Raw genomic sequence first — 17,850 nt, forward strand, 5'->3', positions numbered from 1 at the left:
GTTGTAATAGTATTTTAACATATATATATGATGTTAAGATATATTCATACACCATGTTATCATGTTAACATAACAATTTAACATCTCATTTAAGTATAATAATAATGAATTAATTACATTTAACAAGATCGCTAACTTAAATGTTTCAAAACAACACTTACATGTAACGACTAACGATGACTTAACGACTCAGTTAAAATGTATATACATGTAGTGTATTTAGATGTATTAGTACACTTTTGAAAGACTTAAAGACACATATCAAAGTACTTCTACTTAACAAAAATGCTTACAATTACATCCTCATTCATTTTCATCAACAATTCTACTCGTATGCACCCGTATTAGTCCTCGTACAATACACAGCTTCTAGATGTATATACTATTGGTATATACACTTCAATGATAAGCTCCTTAGTAGCCCATGTGAGTCATTAAACATGTGGGAACCATCCTTTGGCAACTAGCATGAAATATCTCACAAAATTACAAAAAATATTATAAATCATTCATGAATTATTTACATGAAAACAAACTTGCACATCCTTTATATCTAATCCATATACCAACGACCAAAAACACCTACAAACACTTTCATTCTTCAATTTTCTTCATCTAATTGATCTCTCTCAAGTTCAATCTTCAAGTTTTAAGTGTTCTTCATATATTCTATAAGTTCTAGTTTCATAAAACCAAAAACACTTTCAAGTTTGCAAGATTACTTCCAAGCTTTCTAATCCATTCCAAGTAATCATCCAAGATCAAGAAACTTTTGTTACTTACAGTAGGTTATCTCTATAATTCAAGGTAATACTCATATTTATACTTTGATTCAATTTCTATAACTATAAAAATCTTAATTCGAGCAGAAATCTTACTTGAACTTGTTTTCGTGTCATGATTCTACTTCAAGAACTTTCAAGCCATCCAAGAATCTTTTGAAGCTAGATCATTTCTTGTCACTTCCAGTAGGTTTACCTACTAAACTTAAGGTAGTAATGATGTTCATAACATCGTTCGATTCATACATATAAAGCTATCTTATTTGAAGATTTAAACTTGTAATCACTAGAACATAGTTTAGTTAATTCTACACTTGTTCGCAAATAAAGTTAATCCTTCTAACTTGACTTTTAAAATCAACTAAACACATATTCTATATCTATATGATATGCTAACTTAATGATTTAAAACCTGGAAACACGAAGAACACCGTAAAACCGGACATACGCAGTCGTAGTAACACCGCGGGCTGTTTTGGGTTAGTTAATTAAAAACTATGATAAACTTTGATTTAAAAGTTGTTCTTCTGGGAAAATGATTTTTCTTATGAACATGAAACTATATCCAAAAATCACGATTAAACTCAAAGTGGAAATATGTTTTTCAAAATGGTCATCAAGACGTCGTTCTTTCGACTAAAATGACTACCACTTATAATATTGACTTGTAACCTGTATTTCTGACTATAAACTTATACTTTTTCTGTTTAGATTCATAAACTTAAGTTCAATATGAAACCATAGCAACTTGAATCACTCAAAACGGATTTGAAACGAAGAAATGACGGGTAAAACAAAAATTGGATAAATTTGCTAGTTTTAGCTACGAAAATTTTGTAACAAATCTAGACTAAACATATCCTAACTAATTTATATTGTATTATACATATTATGAAATCTTGGGATACCATAGACACGTATACAATGTTTTGACATATCATATCGATCCATCTATATATATATATATATATATATATATATATATATATATATATATATATATATATATATATATATATATATATATATATATATATATATATATATTTCGGAACAACAATAGACACTCTATATGCAGTAATGTTTGAGTTAGCTATACAGGATTGAGGTTGATTCCAAAATAATATATATACTTTTAGTTGTGATCGAGTCTAAGACTTGTAGACACTGGGTCGTGGATTGATTCGAGATAGTATATATTGCTTTATTCTGTGCATCTAACTGTGGACAACTAGTTGTAGGTTACTAACGAGGACTGCTGACTTAACAAACTCAAATCATTAAAACATAATAAAAATGTTGTAAATATATTTTGAACATACTTTGATATATATATGTACATATTTGTTATAGGTTCGTGAATCGACCAGTGGCCAAGTCTTACTTCCCGACGAAGTAAAAATCTATGAAAGTGAGTTATAGTCCCACTTTTACAATCTAATATTTTTTTTTTGGGATGAGAATACATGCAGCTTTATAAATGTTTTACAAAATAGACATAAGTACGTAAAACTACATTCTATGGTTGGATTATTAAACCGAATATCGCCCTTCAAGTCTGGTAACCTAAGAATTAGGGAAATGGCCCCTAATTGACGCGAATCCTAAAGATAGATCTATTGGGCTTAACAACTCCCATTTAGGTTATGGATGGTTTAGTACTTCAAGATTATTATACAGGCGAGAGGTTCTGTTTTGGGGATATTCTATGCAATAAGTTAACGTCGGTTACCAGGTGTTCAACATATGCATGATTTTTATCTCTATGCAGTTTGCGAAATGCCTGATATGAGATGTGTTATAAAAATGAAATCTTGTGGTCTATTATTATGATTTGATAATATATAGGCTAAACCTATAACTCACCAACATTTTTGTTGACGTTTTAAGCATGTTTATTCTCAGGTGATTATTAAGAGCTTTCGCTGTTGCATACTAAAATAAGGACAAGATTTGGAGTCCATGCTTGTATGATATTGTGTAAAAACTGCATTCAAGAAACTTATTTTTGATGTAATATATGCTTATTGTAAACCATTATGTAATGGTCGTGTGTAAATGGTATATTTTAGATTATCATTATTTGATAATCTACGTAATGCTTTTTAAACCTTTATCGATAAAATAAAGGTTATGGTTGTTTTAAAAATGAATGTAGTCTTTGAAAAACATCTCATATAGAGGTCAAAACCTCGCAACGAAATCAATTAATATGGAACGTTTATAATCAATATGAATGGGACATTTCAATCTATCACTGAGATTGTAAGTAACTAGAAGGGGGGGGGGGGGGGGGTTGAATAGTTACTTAATACGTTTTTACCAATTTTTTTATTGATCACCAAATTCGATTTTACTTTGATCAACCAACTCAACTCAAACTTGATGTGTGTAGTGTATATGTTCAAATGATAAATGAAGTAATGTAAAGAACATAGACACAAGGATTTATAGTGGGTCGGGTGGATGTTAACTAATCCACCTTAATCCACTCTCCGATTACACTAATCGAGATTTATTGCTTCACTAAGCACTTTTCTCCAAACCCGGTGAAGATCCAATTTACAAGTCTTCAATCTTCTTTAGTAGACAACAAACCTAATCTTTCTATCCCTTTGAAAGATCAACTCCAACCTAGATCAACTTGTCTTCACCTTCGAAAAGTATTAATCTCCAAATAAGATTAATCAACTTCCTAAGTCTCTTTAAAGAAGTAGATCACTAAGCTAGCCTATGCTTCCACTAATTGAAGTTACAAGACTTAAACACTATGCAATGATTATCCTAACACAATACTAGGACACACATTACATTAAGTAAACTCACAAGATAAATGATTTTGATTAGTAAGTTTACAATAACCCAATTCTATATCTATAAGATCATAGAATCTTCTCTTGCTTGATCACATTTGAGTAGTAGTTGATGCACTTGTGATCACTGGAGATAAGCCTTTGAAATATGCAAGAGGGTCAATTTCAAATGCTCTTAAATGTTTACCTTTTATAGTGGGATTCAAAAAATAGCCGTTGACACTCGGTTGCCTGCACGCTTGACCGTGGTGTGACCATGCGCGCTCCAGTCCAAAATTGATATCCGTTGTATAGCCGTTTGACTCAGATTTGAACACCACATTTTGGCACCTTTACTCCTTCTAGCACCTGCAAAAGAAATGAAACATCCTATACAAGTACTATATGCATTAAGTGTGTGAGATTTGGTCTTATTGCATGAAAGTGAATAATCATTCCAAAAGTGGCAAACTCAACATTCTTGGAGAAGTGTCTTGATTGATATTTAGGGAAATTTCAGTTTGGTCAAGACTTAGTTAGTCACATTAATGCTCTTGGTTCAATTCTAAAGGCTAGTCACTATATCATTAACTTCCTAGTTCTAATTAATCACAAGTCATGTTTCATTTGAGTTTAGTTAGGGATTAATTGAATAATATCTCTTTAAGATAATCATGAAGTATGTAGAGACATTAAGGTAAAGTTATTCTTGAACAAGCAATCACACTTAGTTACTTAGATTAGACCAAATAGACAACTGACAATAGTTTCATTGTGAACCATTTTACATTTAATCTATTGGAGTAGGTTAGTTACTTGAATCATAACTAATGAGCACATGGCAAACATATTAATCAAGTTGACATATTTATGAGTATTAAGCATTGTTAGCAAGTAGCAAGTAATACTCACCTAGCAAGAGATAGTTATTCTAGGATCAATCATATAGATACTTGCACAACTTATAATTCAAGCACTTAATAAGTTTAATGTGCAATATAACACTTTACATGATTAATGTGTAAGTACACATTAATGTCCAACACATGCACAAGGGAAGAGCAATCTCTAGTTGGGACTTGGTGACCATCCTAAATGTATCTAAGTGTGTTTTAGGATTACAAGTCATTTCTAGTTTAATCTTGAGAGCATGGTTCTTGATTTAGCCTTAATTAATCACTAAGTCATTTCTAATAGCAATTATTGTTCTAGTGATATTGGCTTAAGTGTGTTGGTACTTGATGATCATACTAAGGATATCTAGATAAGAATTAAGATCACAAGTTGTTGATTAACACTTATGTGTTATGCCTAATATTGGTTAATTTGTCATTAAGATGCCATTAGGCATAATTAATCACAATTAGTGTTTTTATGACCAAAACTCAATTGAGTATGGAGAAGGAATCTATTCTAAGCATGTTAAGAAAGGTTTCATGAATTATAGATGTCGGGAAATAGTCAAACTTTATTTGGTCAAATACTGTGACAGAAGAAACTGCGGTCGCACTGCGGTTGACCGTGGTGGCGACCGTGCAACTTGTTTTCACAAAACTGCGTTGCAATTCAGTTTGAGGTTTCACGGTTGACTATGCGGTCGACCGTACCTTGACCGTGTGTTTTCCTGAACTTTTTATTTCATTCTTAATCCTATGTTTGACTTGGTCATTTGCAAGATAAATTATGGATTAGTGACCTTGCGTGTTTTATGTTAAGATGTCAGTTATCTCTTATGCATATGTATGTGTCATCATCAAAACATATTCTTTGGTTAATTACACTTTGGTTAATCATACCTAAGTTTATTGTTTAGTGTATTAACCCACATTCAACCAACATTCTCCCCCTTTTTGATGATGACAAACATACAAGTAATGAGGGACATTTTGCTATAAATACGCAAGTGTTAACAATCACTTGTATCCATCTTTCTCCCCCTTTTGTCGAAGAAAAAAAGTTAGCTCCCCTAGAACTAAGCTCGCCCTTAGAACAAAACTCCCCCTTAAATTATGCACGTTGGAAAAACATATATATTAAAACACAACAAGCACACATTTTATTTAAATCACATACTAAGCACAGATAATTCATAGATAATACGTGACAGTCAAGAGACGTTCAATTATTGTGATGAGAGGATTGACCATTGTCTTTGTCCTCAAGCCGTGATAATCTACGACCAAGTTTTAGAATGTTGCATGTATTACACTGTTTTGTCCCTGTGTCGAAAGAGAACAAAAGTTGGGCGGATTTTCAAGAGGAGGTTCTTGGATATGCTTGGTTGAAGCTTTGCATATTGGATATGAAGAGACTTGAATGGAATGATGAAATGGAGATGTCATTCCAACATATGCGAAAAGCTTGTTTAGATGTGAGAATGTTGACTTGCATGTTGCATTCTTGATGCCATGAAGTGTGCAACATTTACTTTCGTAGAGTTCAGAAGATACCATATGAAGGTGACTTCATTTGCATCCAGTCGATCCAGTAGTTCCCCTTATCCGTAAACATTTGAAGTGATGATCTGCTGCCAAAGATCATACATTGATGCAAGATGTTGACAAAGGAATCCATCCTTTTTGATGAATTCAGGTCTAAGAGTTTCGTTGCACATAATGTCTAGTGCATTGTGTTTCTTTACCCATTTATGAAATTCATTGAATGAATTTGGGTCTAGAAAGAATGTTCGACCTTCAGTCGGAACATCCATAATATTTCTAAATTCTTTAAGCGTTAATGAATAACTTCTCCCATAAAGAGAAAATAAGATTTTCTCATTATTGTGTGAGAATTGAAAATTCTCAAAGAATTCATTGATGTGAAGAGGATAGAGTGATCCTCTTAGATTGAGAAAGACATCCCACTTGATGTTTGTGAAGCTTTCAAGAGAGTAGGTAGTAAGATGATGAGTAAGAACTTCTCTCCCTTCAACAATAGACCTCATTCTGAAGAGCTTTTATTTTTCAAAGAGATGTTTGGAGTAATTGAAGTGGGTGTGAATTTGTTAAATGCAATTGCTTTAATAGACAAATGATGAATGTTGTCTTGGAAAACTTTTAATGAGGTAGGTAGCTGAATTGAGAGCACTTTGACAGAGATATCAATTTGTCCTTTTGCAATCTATTGATCATTGAATTTATGCAAGAGTGTTAGGACAAATCAATCGTGTCAGGTGTTCTGCGATCGAACCACGGTCAACCGTGGGACCAACCGTACAGTGATAGAATTATATTTTTGCAAGCAAAATCAACTTAAGCACATAATAAGCATCACATAATCAAAATCAACTTAAGCACAAAATAAACACCACGTTACTAGTTATCTTACACATAATTGTTTTAGTGCCAACATTTAAGCACTTCACATAGTACTCAACTAAGGATTATTATCCCAAACACGCAAGTTAAGACCTATTACAAGAAATTGTTTTGACAAATCCTTTCAACGCTTTCTTGAACCTAGAGTGATTTTCACTAATCTCTTCCTCTCGCTTCAGAATCCTGTCGATCTTGGTTTCAAAATTCGAATTAACAAATTCTTGATGTTCCCGTAAGTTTACTTCCTCATCTTCTATCTCCTCTTCATATGATTCTTCCTCTGGTTGATAGTTCTCAATCTCTTCAAGGTCCTCTTGAAGACTCGATCCTCTTCCACGAGAGGATTCTCCTAGACGACCACTTCGGATGATGGTTGATGTATCCAGTAGCTCGAATGAAGGTTGTTGAACAATAACGTGCGTCACTTTGAGGTAGCTGAACAAGCTGTTTAGATGCATTCCATAAGGAATAGATCTAGTTGATTCAGTCATTAGGTTACTCATTCGGGATGCCATCAGAAACGGCACATTAATCTTCACATTTAATTCCACATGACAAAAATCTGGGTAACATGAATGTTAGCATGATTTCCCAGCCTGCAGTAGATGTTGTGGTCAATGATTTTGTTCAAGATATCCAGATCTAATCGGAGATCCTTTCCGGTTAGTCTCTTGGATAGGATTTCTGAGTGATTGGCGTTAGGTTTGCAAAGTAAGGTTAGTACTTCGGTAGGTTGAATAAACCCAGGAAGATGTTCTAGTTTGTGTCGTCTACTGTAGAACTCCATTCCTTCAGTAGGAACACCCAGAATTTCACCAAACATTCAGAGAGGAAATTCCCACCACTTTTTGTTAAGATGAAATCTTATCATCTTAGTTTCTATGTTGAAGCTATAGTTGGCATAGAACTCTGTTATCAACTCGGGATATATAGGCCCATTGATTAGAACGAACGAACCTAGATCCCTCTGAAATAGCTTGTCAATTACTTCAGGGAATGCTTCAAGACTTATGATTCTTCCTTCTGCTATTGCTCTTATTTTGAGCCATTTCTTGTTATATGTCGTATGTTGTCTCACATCAGTTGGAGGATTATATCTATTCTCTCCTTCTCTAGATTGAGCATCTCGGGTCCTTGCCATTTTCTACACAATGATACTTCAAATTAATTCAAAGTGTATAATTTCAATTGTAGGCAACACGTTTTGAAAACTTTAATCATCATCAATACTTAGGTGTTTTGATGTTAATATTCTTCACATTTTCACTCTTTATTAGTGTCAATGAGTTTGCAACTAGATTAAAATTTTCACAAAGTTCATATGTGTTTTAGACTTTTGAGATCATGATCAACACATGTTTTGACATTCAACATTATCACACTCAATTAGCAACCATGTCATTTATATCATATGAACAATGCTTCTATGAAAATCTAACCTAGATGTATAATGAACTCTAGAATTATCCAAAGTTAAATCAATGCATAGATATACAATAATCATTACTACAATCGTTTCTAAATTGTTCTTCAAGAATAATTTTAACTGTTTGCATCAATTTAGGTTTTGATTCATTCTAGTTAGGGTTTCTTCATAACCCTAATTCATCATACAAATACAATTGAATGTTAGGAAAGTAAGGATTAATCATACTGAAAGTAGGAATTAAAATTGAGGAAATGAGCGTTCTTCTCCGTGAGGTCGATCTCCTCAGCCGTGTGTAGGTGTGTGTGTTTTGAAGTGGGTTAAAAGAAATAAAAGTGAGGGTTTAATTTAATTTAAAACAGAATCAGACCACGCACGATGAAGCACGGTCGACCGTGGTGTTAGCCGTGTAGATATTTTTCCACGCACAGGACAGGAGTCTGCGGTCTGCCATGGTGCTTCCGTGGATCCTTCTGATCACTCGTTCTTCACTTCTTCTTTCTTCGAACACGTTTTGACGATTCTTAGGTTCTATAGAATACTTGAGGACAGGTTTTTTTTTCCTAACATTGAATGATTACATCCTCCCGATGTTTAATCATCAATGACACGTAATATACTATATCTATATGTATATTTATATTCAATCACACATCGTATACACACAATGCATCAATCTAGTATTTAGCATGCAAAACATGTTTTCACATAAACACACAATCCTAAGGCAAGTAAGCTTCCTACACTTGATCTTTTAAAATCATTTTTCAAAAACAATTTGCATTTGTAAGAAAAACCTTTCATTTATACAAAGTCTTGTGACAAGGTTATTTTCATTAGCATTTTGATCATTGATTTTGATTAATTTTAAGATTACCCAATCCTTTACTTATCCCTACCATGGAATTGCTATCTTGATCCATTTTTCCCATGTTTTCAATTTTCCTAATAATAGACAATGGACTTTGATTACAAGATTTGTGTTTGCTAGAGTCGTGACATACATTCATTTTATGTTTACCTCTTGATGAATCACAAATAGTTATCCTTTCAAGTTTTCTTTTCAAAGAGTTATTTTCATCAATTAAAACTTTGTTAAGTTGTCTAACTTTGTGTAATTCTTTCTCTAAAAGTTTTACTTTGTCACGACTACTATCATACACAAATTTAATGGACTTGTAATCATCTAACAATTCTTCATAATTAGAAGGATAGAGTACATGTACCTCATTGCAATCCATGCTTGAGACATCATCTTCTTTGAATGGAGATTCAACCTCTTATTCACTTTGACCATCTTGATCCACATCATTCCAAGAACTCATGAGACAAAAGTCTTCATCTTCATTCAACCCTTTTGCTTGAAAATCACCAACTTTTTTCAAACCCTTCTTTATTCCTCTACCCTTTAAACTCCTAGAGTTTAAATCTTCTTGAGAACATAGTGAGTCCCAACATTTTTTTGCACTTTCAAATGAAATTATCTTTAATCCTTCTTCACTAGGAAGAATTCCATGAAGTAGTGAAATTGTATCAAATAGTTTCAAAACATCATTGTTTTGAAAAGTTGACTTCACTAGTCTTGAACTAGCTTGTGGTACAAAGTCTCCTACTTTGATTATTCTCCATAAGTAGTAATTCTTGGATTTGAGATAATACTCAAATCTTGATTTCCGCACATCAATATTCATCTTATCAAAGATTGGTGCTTCTTTCACCAATTCTTCCAAATATCCCATAGTTTGAGTTGATCCGAGAATCGTTGACTCAAGTTTTTGCACAAAACGAAATTTGACGCTTTCGCGATCGTTTGTAGCGCAATGATTTGAGCAACCACTCTGATACCAATTGTAAGTAACTAGAGGGGGGTGAATAGCTACTTAATACGTTTTTACAAATTTTTCGATTGATCACCAAATTCGATTTTACTTTGATCAACCAACTCAACTCAAACTTGATGTGTGTAGTATATATGTTCAAATGATAAATGAAGTAATGTAAAGAACATAGACACAAGGATTTATAGTGGTTCGGGTGGATGTTAACTAATCCACCTTAATCCACTCTTCGATTACACTAATCAGGATTTGTTGCTTCACTAAGCACTTTTCTCCAAACCCGGTGGAGATCCGATTTCCAAGTCTTCAATCTTCTTTAGTAGACAATAAACATAATCTTTCTATCCCTTTGAAAGATCAACTCCAACCTAGATCAACTTGTCTTCACCTTGGACAAGTATTAATCTCTAAATAAGATTAATCAACTTCCCAAGTCCCTTTAAGGAAGTAGATCACTAAGCTAGCCTATGCTTCCACTAATTGAAGTTATAAGACTTATACACTCTGCAATGATTATCCTAACACAATACTAGGACACACATTACATTAAGTAAACTCACAAGATAAATGATTTTGATTTGTAAGTTTACAACAACCCAATTCTATATCTATAAGATCATAGAATCTTCTCTTGCTTGATCACATTTGAGTAGTAGTTGATGCACTTGTGATCACTGGAGATAAGCCTTTGAAATATGCAAGTGGGTCAACTTCAAATGCTCTTAAATGTTTGCCTTTTATAGTGGAATTCAAAAAATAGCCGTTGACACATGGTTGCCTGCACGGTCGATCGTGGTGCGACCGTGCGTGCTCCAGTCCAAAATTGGTATCCGTTGTATAGCCGTTTGACTCAGATTTGAATACCACATTTTGGCACCTTTACTCCTTCTAGCACCTGCAAAAGAAACCAAACATCCCATACAAGTACTATATGCATTAAGTGTGTGAGATTTGGTCTTATTGCATGAAAGTGACTAATCATTCCAAAAATGGCAAACTCAACATTCTTGGAGAAGTGTCTTGATTGATATTTAGGGAAATTTCATTTTGGTCAAGACTTAGTTAGTCACATTAATGCTCTTGGTTCAATTCTAAAGGCTAGTCACTATATCATTAACTTCCTAGTTCCAATTAATCACAAGTTATGTTTCATTTGAGTTTAGTTAGGGATTAATTGAATAATGTCTCTATAAGATAATCATGAAGTCTGTAGAGACATTAAGGTTAAGTTATTCTTGAACAAGCAATCACACTTAGTTACTTAGACTAGACCAAATAGACAATTGACTATAGTTTCAGTGTGAACCATTTTACACTTAATCTATTGGAGTAGGTTAGTTACTTGAATCCTAACTAATGAGCACATGGCAAACATATTAATCAAGTTGACATGTTTATGAGTATTAAGCATTGTTAGCAAGTAGCAAGTAATACTCACATAGCAAGAGATAGTTATTCTAGGATCAATCATATAGATACTTGCACAACTTATAATTCAAGCACTTAATAAGTTTAATGTGCAATATAACACATTACATGATTAATGTGTAAACACACATTAATGTCCAACACATGCACAAGAGAAGAGCAATCTCTAGTTGGGACTTGGTGACCATCCTAAATGTATCTAAGTGTATTTTAGGATTACAAGTCATTTCTAGTTTAATCTTGAGAGAATGGTTCTTTATTTAGCCTTAATTATTCACTAAGTCATTTCTAATAGCAATTATTGTTCTAGTGATATTGGCTTAAGTGTGTTGGTACTTGATGATCATACTAAGGATATCTAGATAAGAATTAAGATCACAAGTTGTTGATTAACACTTATGTGTTATGCCTAATCTTGGTTAATTTGCCATTAAGATGTCATTAGGCGTAATTAATCACAATTGGTGTTTTTATGACCAAAACTCAATTGAGTATGGAGAAGGCATCTATTCTAAGCATGTTGAGAAAGGTTTCATGAATTATAGATGTCGGGAACTAGTCAAACTTTATTTGGTCAAAAATGGTGACAGAAGAAACTGCGGTCGCACTGCGGTTGACCGTGGTGGCGACCGTGCAACTAATTTTCACAAAACTGCATTGCAATTCAGTTTGGGGTTTCACGATTGACTATGCGGTCGATCGTACCTCGACCGTGTGTTTTACTGAACTTTTAATTTCATTCTTAATCCTATGTTTGACTTGGTCATTTGCAAGATAAATTATGGATTAGTGACCTTGCGTGTTTTATGTTAAGATGTCAGTCATCACTTATGCATATGTATGTGTCATCATCAAAACATATTCTTTGGTTAATTACACTTTGGTTAATCATACTTAAGTTTATTGTTTAGTGTATTAACCCACATTCAACCAACAGAGATAATGACTGTCAAGCTTGACCAGTTCATAGCTGCCATATCTGAAAGCAGACCATATCTTACTGCACCCATTTACTAAGTGTATGACCAGTCATGGATACCGAATGTGAGAAAATGCTACAAGTGTTGCAGGAAGTTTCACTTAGCTAACCGGTGTACTCTAACCCTAACCCCATCTGCTGCTGCCTCTTCAAGCAAACCTGCAGACAGGAAGAGATCATAAAAGATGACCCTTCCAGAACCCATCCTTGGATGGGTTTCCAAAAAGAACTAATCTCTAAGCTACTATGCTGGGCATTCAAAACAAGCAAATCTGGTATCTCGATAGTGGATGTTCTAGACATATGACCGGAAGTAAGTCCCTGCTAATGGACTATCAAGAAAAAGATGGTCCAGTTGTATCATATGGAGATAATTCATTGGGTTACACAAAGGGTTTTGGTACTTTAACAAATGGGAATGTCACATTTTCAAATGTGGCATATGTCGTTTGGGCTTAAACATAATTTACTCAGCATAAGCCAACTGACAAGCAAAAGTAAGATAGTCCAATTCAGAAGGAAGATTGGTACTATTTTTGATAAGACAGGGAAGCCACTGTTGATACTTATTTTTATTCAAATGCAGCAGACAACCTCAAGTAGTTATGGCACAAGAGACTCTCACATCTCAACTTTAAAGATATTTACAAATTATCTAGTAAAAGTTTGGTGTCTGGGCTACCCACAATGTCTTATGTGAAGGACATATTGTGTCTGGGTTGTGAAAAAGGGAAGCATCACCATGCCTCATTCAAGTCGAAGCAGATTTCATCTGTTGAAAAACCATTTCACCTACTTCATATGGATATTTTTAGTCCTATTAATATAGCCAGGTGTAGTGGGAAGAAGTATAGACTAGTGATTGTTGATGAATATTTCAGATACACTTGGGTATTCTTTTTGAAACAAAAGAGTGAAGTTGCTGATGAAATTATCAATTTTATCAAAAGAATGGAACTACTGAATAGGCAACTGGTGAAGCAGCTTAGAAGTGATCATGGTACAGAATTCAGAAATGCTACATTGGAAGAATTTTGTGCTGACAAAGGTATTTCATTGAACTTTTCTGCTGTGAGAACACCTCAACAGAATGGTGTTGCAGAAAGAAGAAACAGAACTCTCATTGAAGCAGCAAGATCTATGTTGGCTGAGTCTGGGCTAAACAATTCATACTGGGCAGAAGCTGTGAACACTGCTTGTTTTACCCAGAATAGATCTTTAATAGTGAAAAGACATTAGAAAACTACTTATGAAGTTCTCAAACGCAGAAGACCCTCAATTTCATTTCTTCATGTATTTGGCACTCCCTGTTTCATTCTAAACAATAGGGATCAGCTAGGCAAGTTTGATGCTAAGGCTGATGAAGGTATATTTCCTGGATATTATTCCAACATGTCAAAGGAATATAGGGTTTTCAATAAAAGAAGGGGTTATTTTGAAGAATCAATTAATGTTACATTTGATGAAACTGCCCCTACTTCATCTTCTGGTAAGAAGATGAGGAGTTACTGTTTGAAGAGCCAACTCAGCAAACTCTAGATGATGAAGAAGAACCAGCAGCAAATCCATCACCAATCCATGTTGTTGGGTTCTCTGATGATGAGATGGAACACTCTGTTCCATCTGTGTCTAAACCAAGTGGACCTACTGGCTCTACTAAAGTTTTACAACTTGAGCATAGGTCTACTGGTTCTGAAGGATCTCAAGCTGTTACTGGTTACACTCATAATGAACAGCTGTCTCCCACTGCTGCTCATTCCTCTGAGCCAGCTGATGATCAAGATGATGTGTGTTCCACAACAAGCTCACCTGTTCATAACACTAGATGGACAAAGGAGCATCGAATTGAACAAGTTATTGGTAATCTGGCCAGTGGTGTTTAAATAAGAAGACATGCAACCAGCAATTTTTGTATGCATGTAAATTTTGTATCTACCATTGAACCTATATGTCCTGAAGAAGCAATCAAAGATCCAAGCTGGGCAGGAGCTATGCAAGAAGAGATCTTCCAGTTTGATAGGAATAAGGTTTGGACATTGGTACCTCAACCGAATGATGAAACTAAAAAGATCATTAGTACCAAGTGGGTTTTCAAAAATAAGATGGATGAAGATGGGATTGTGATTGCTATTATTATCATTATTATGAATGCGATATAAAAGAGTACTAAAAGCTATTAAACGAATCGATTAGGAAATAATAAGTATGAGTATCATGATGAAATTTAAAATATTGATTTAGATAAAATTATCGTTTTCATTATTTTTATCACTATTATTATTATTAAAAGTATCATTAATATTAAAACTATTATTTTTATTAAAAATTATCATTTTTAATAGAAATATTATTGTTATTATAAAATATCATTATTATTATCATTTTAGTATTATTATTATTTAAAATTATCATTTTGAATAGAAATATTATTTTTATATAAAATATTATTATTGCGGTTAATATTAAAAAGTATTGCTATTATTAAGATTGTCATGATTAGAATTATCATTTTATTATAATTATTAGTAAATATAAATATTATTATTTTTATTAGTAGAATAATAATAATTTTTATTACAAAATAATACAACTTTCACTTATTATTGTTATTATCGATATTATTTTATCAAATCAATATGTGATACAAAGATATTTTACTACATGTAATATAATTACATTAATAATTATATTTTTATGATATTAAATGAACTTTATAAATTTTATTACTTAAGATATATAAAAGTATATTTTTATTATATAGATTTAATATAAAATTTTATTTATTAATAAATGAATTATATTATTACTCTAATAAAATCTGTTAAATATATTAAATATATAAAACGACTATATTTAAGTTATATAATAATCATGTATAGATTTTGAACGTCATTTTGGATCAAGTTGACTTTTGTTGACTTTTGCATGATAATCTCAAGCATTAGGATTGTGGTACACTATGACTTGACCTAAATTATTGGACAGGTATTGACCATTATATAAATATATATATATATATATATACTTAATATAGGTTCGTGAATCCAAGGCCAACCTTGCACTCGTTCAATGACGTCATATGTATTTTTACTACGAAATACAGTATTGTGAGTTTCATTACTCCCTTTTTATATATATTTTTGGGACTGAGAATACATGCGCTGCTTTTATAAATGTTTGACGAAATAGACACAAGTACTCGAAACTACATTCTATGGTTGGATTATTTAACCGAATATCACCCCTTTTAGCTTGGTAACCTAAGAATTAGGCAGACGAGTGGTTCTGTTCCTAAGTGACGCGAATCCTAAAGATAGATCTATGGACCTCGACAAGTCCCATCCAGGTTATGGATGCTTTAGTGCTTCAATTTTTATACAGACGAGAGGTTCTGTATATACAGACGAGAGGTTCTATATGTTTGGGGATATTCTTGATGCATTTTGTTAATGTCGGTTACCAGGTGTTCAATTCATATTAATGATTTTATCTTTATGCAGACGAGAGGTTCTATTTATAAATATGAAAATCTTGTGGTCTATTAAAATGATGAAAATGAATGCTTATGATAAACTAATGAACTCACCATCCTTTTAGTTGACACTTGAAAGCATGTTTATTCTCAGGATTGAAAGAAATCTTTCGCTGTGCATTTGCTTAATTTAAAGATATTACTTGGAGTCATTCATGGCATATTTCAAAAGACGTTGCATTCAAGTCATGGAGTTTAGTAAAGATTATGATTAAGTAAATGACAGATTAGATCATTTATAGTTGGATATTATGAAATGGTATGCATGCCTGTCAACTTTCGATGTAATGAAAGTTTTCTTTTAAAACCAATGCAATGTTTCTAAAATGTATCATATAGAGGTTAAATACCTCACAATGTAATCATATGTTATTGTATTCGTTCTTATGGATTAGGACGGGTCTTTACAAACGGTTTAATATAAATAACAATTTAACATGTAATTTTTGGTAATGAACATATGTTTGTTGATGATATGAGCATTAGTTAACATTTACATGTAATTTTTTGCATTTTTTTAAAGGCAAATATGTTATATATATTAACATGTAATTTTTGGTAATGAACATATGTTTGTTGATGATATGAGCATTAGTTAACATTTACATGTAATTTTTTGCATTTAAATGTATAAAAACTATAAAATTAAAAAGTTCTCCCAGTTCTAGTCATTTTTATGGTTCTCTTCAACAAAATTAGAAGATTTATGTATGCTTATATTGTATTACATAACATGATTCAAGAAAAAATAACGGTTTTGCTATTGGAAGGAGAGAAGAAAGAATGATACAAAGGAACCCACTATGACGGTTGCAACGGGATTTGTGTGACGACCCGGAAATTTTCGACTAATTTTAAACTAAACACGATACGATTTTGTATTTTTGACACGATAAGAAAAGTCTGTTAGGTTGAGTATTAAAATTTTTTAACTGTTTTATAAATTCAATTACCCTTCGACTGTTCTCGACGATTCACAAACGTTATATTGTAAATAGAAATGTATGTATTTAAATATATATTAATATGGTAATTTGTAATATTACAAAATTTAGTTATTTGAATTAATTATGTAAAATAAAGTAATATTATAATTTAAAATGTATCTATATATATATAAATAAAGTATATTGAATATATATATATATATATATATATATATATATATATATATATATATATATATATATATATATATATATATATATATTTCTGATTTCAAATTTATTTAGTAAACGATAGTAGCACTCATTTGTTATTCAATTGATAGTAAATAAAATTAAAAAGAAACTTATATAATTTTAAAATAAACGATGATCCGAAAATGAGTTATATGAAACATAGGCCTATTAAATATATATTTAGAAGCTAAATAATAAATTTTAACACTTTTTATTTTTTACCCAAATTCGATCGCGGACAGTTGAGTTAATTTTTATTTGATAATATTAAACAGTTAATTATATAATAATGACTTAAATAAATAAAAGAATTTAATATAAAATTTTGGGATTTTTCTGTGAACTTTTGTCCGCCATTGAGTAACAACGGAGTACGAAATAATAATCCGTGAAAACTGTCGGTAGATTAAAACAAACTGGTGGCTGCTTTTCTATTTGAGATTACTACTGATTACTATGCTATATTGTGTAATTGAGTGTCATGGTTACTGTTTGAGTTTGATGTCTAACTAACTCAATATATGCATTACACGTACATATAGATATCATCCACTCCATCACCTCTTTTACTCTTC

Source organism: Rutidosis leptorrhynchoides, chromosome 2 (genome assembly GCF_046630445.1).
Source record: "Rutidosis leptorrhynchoides isolate AG116_Rl617_1_P2 chromosome 2, CSIRO_AGI_Rlap_v1, whole genome shotgun sequence".
Taxonomy (NCBI): Eukaryota; Viridiplantae; Streptophyta; class Magnoliopsida; order Asterales; family Asteraceae; genus Rutidosis; species Rutidosis leptorrhynchoides.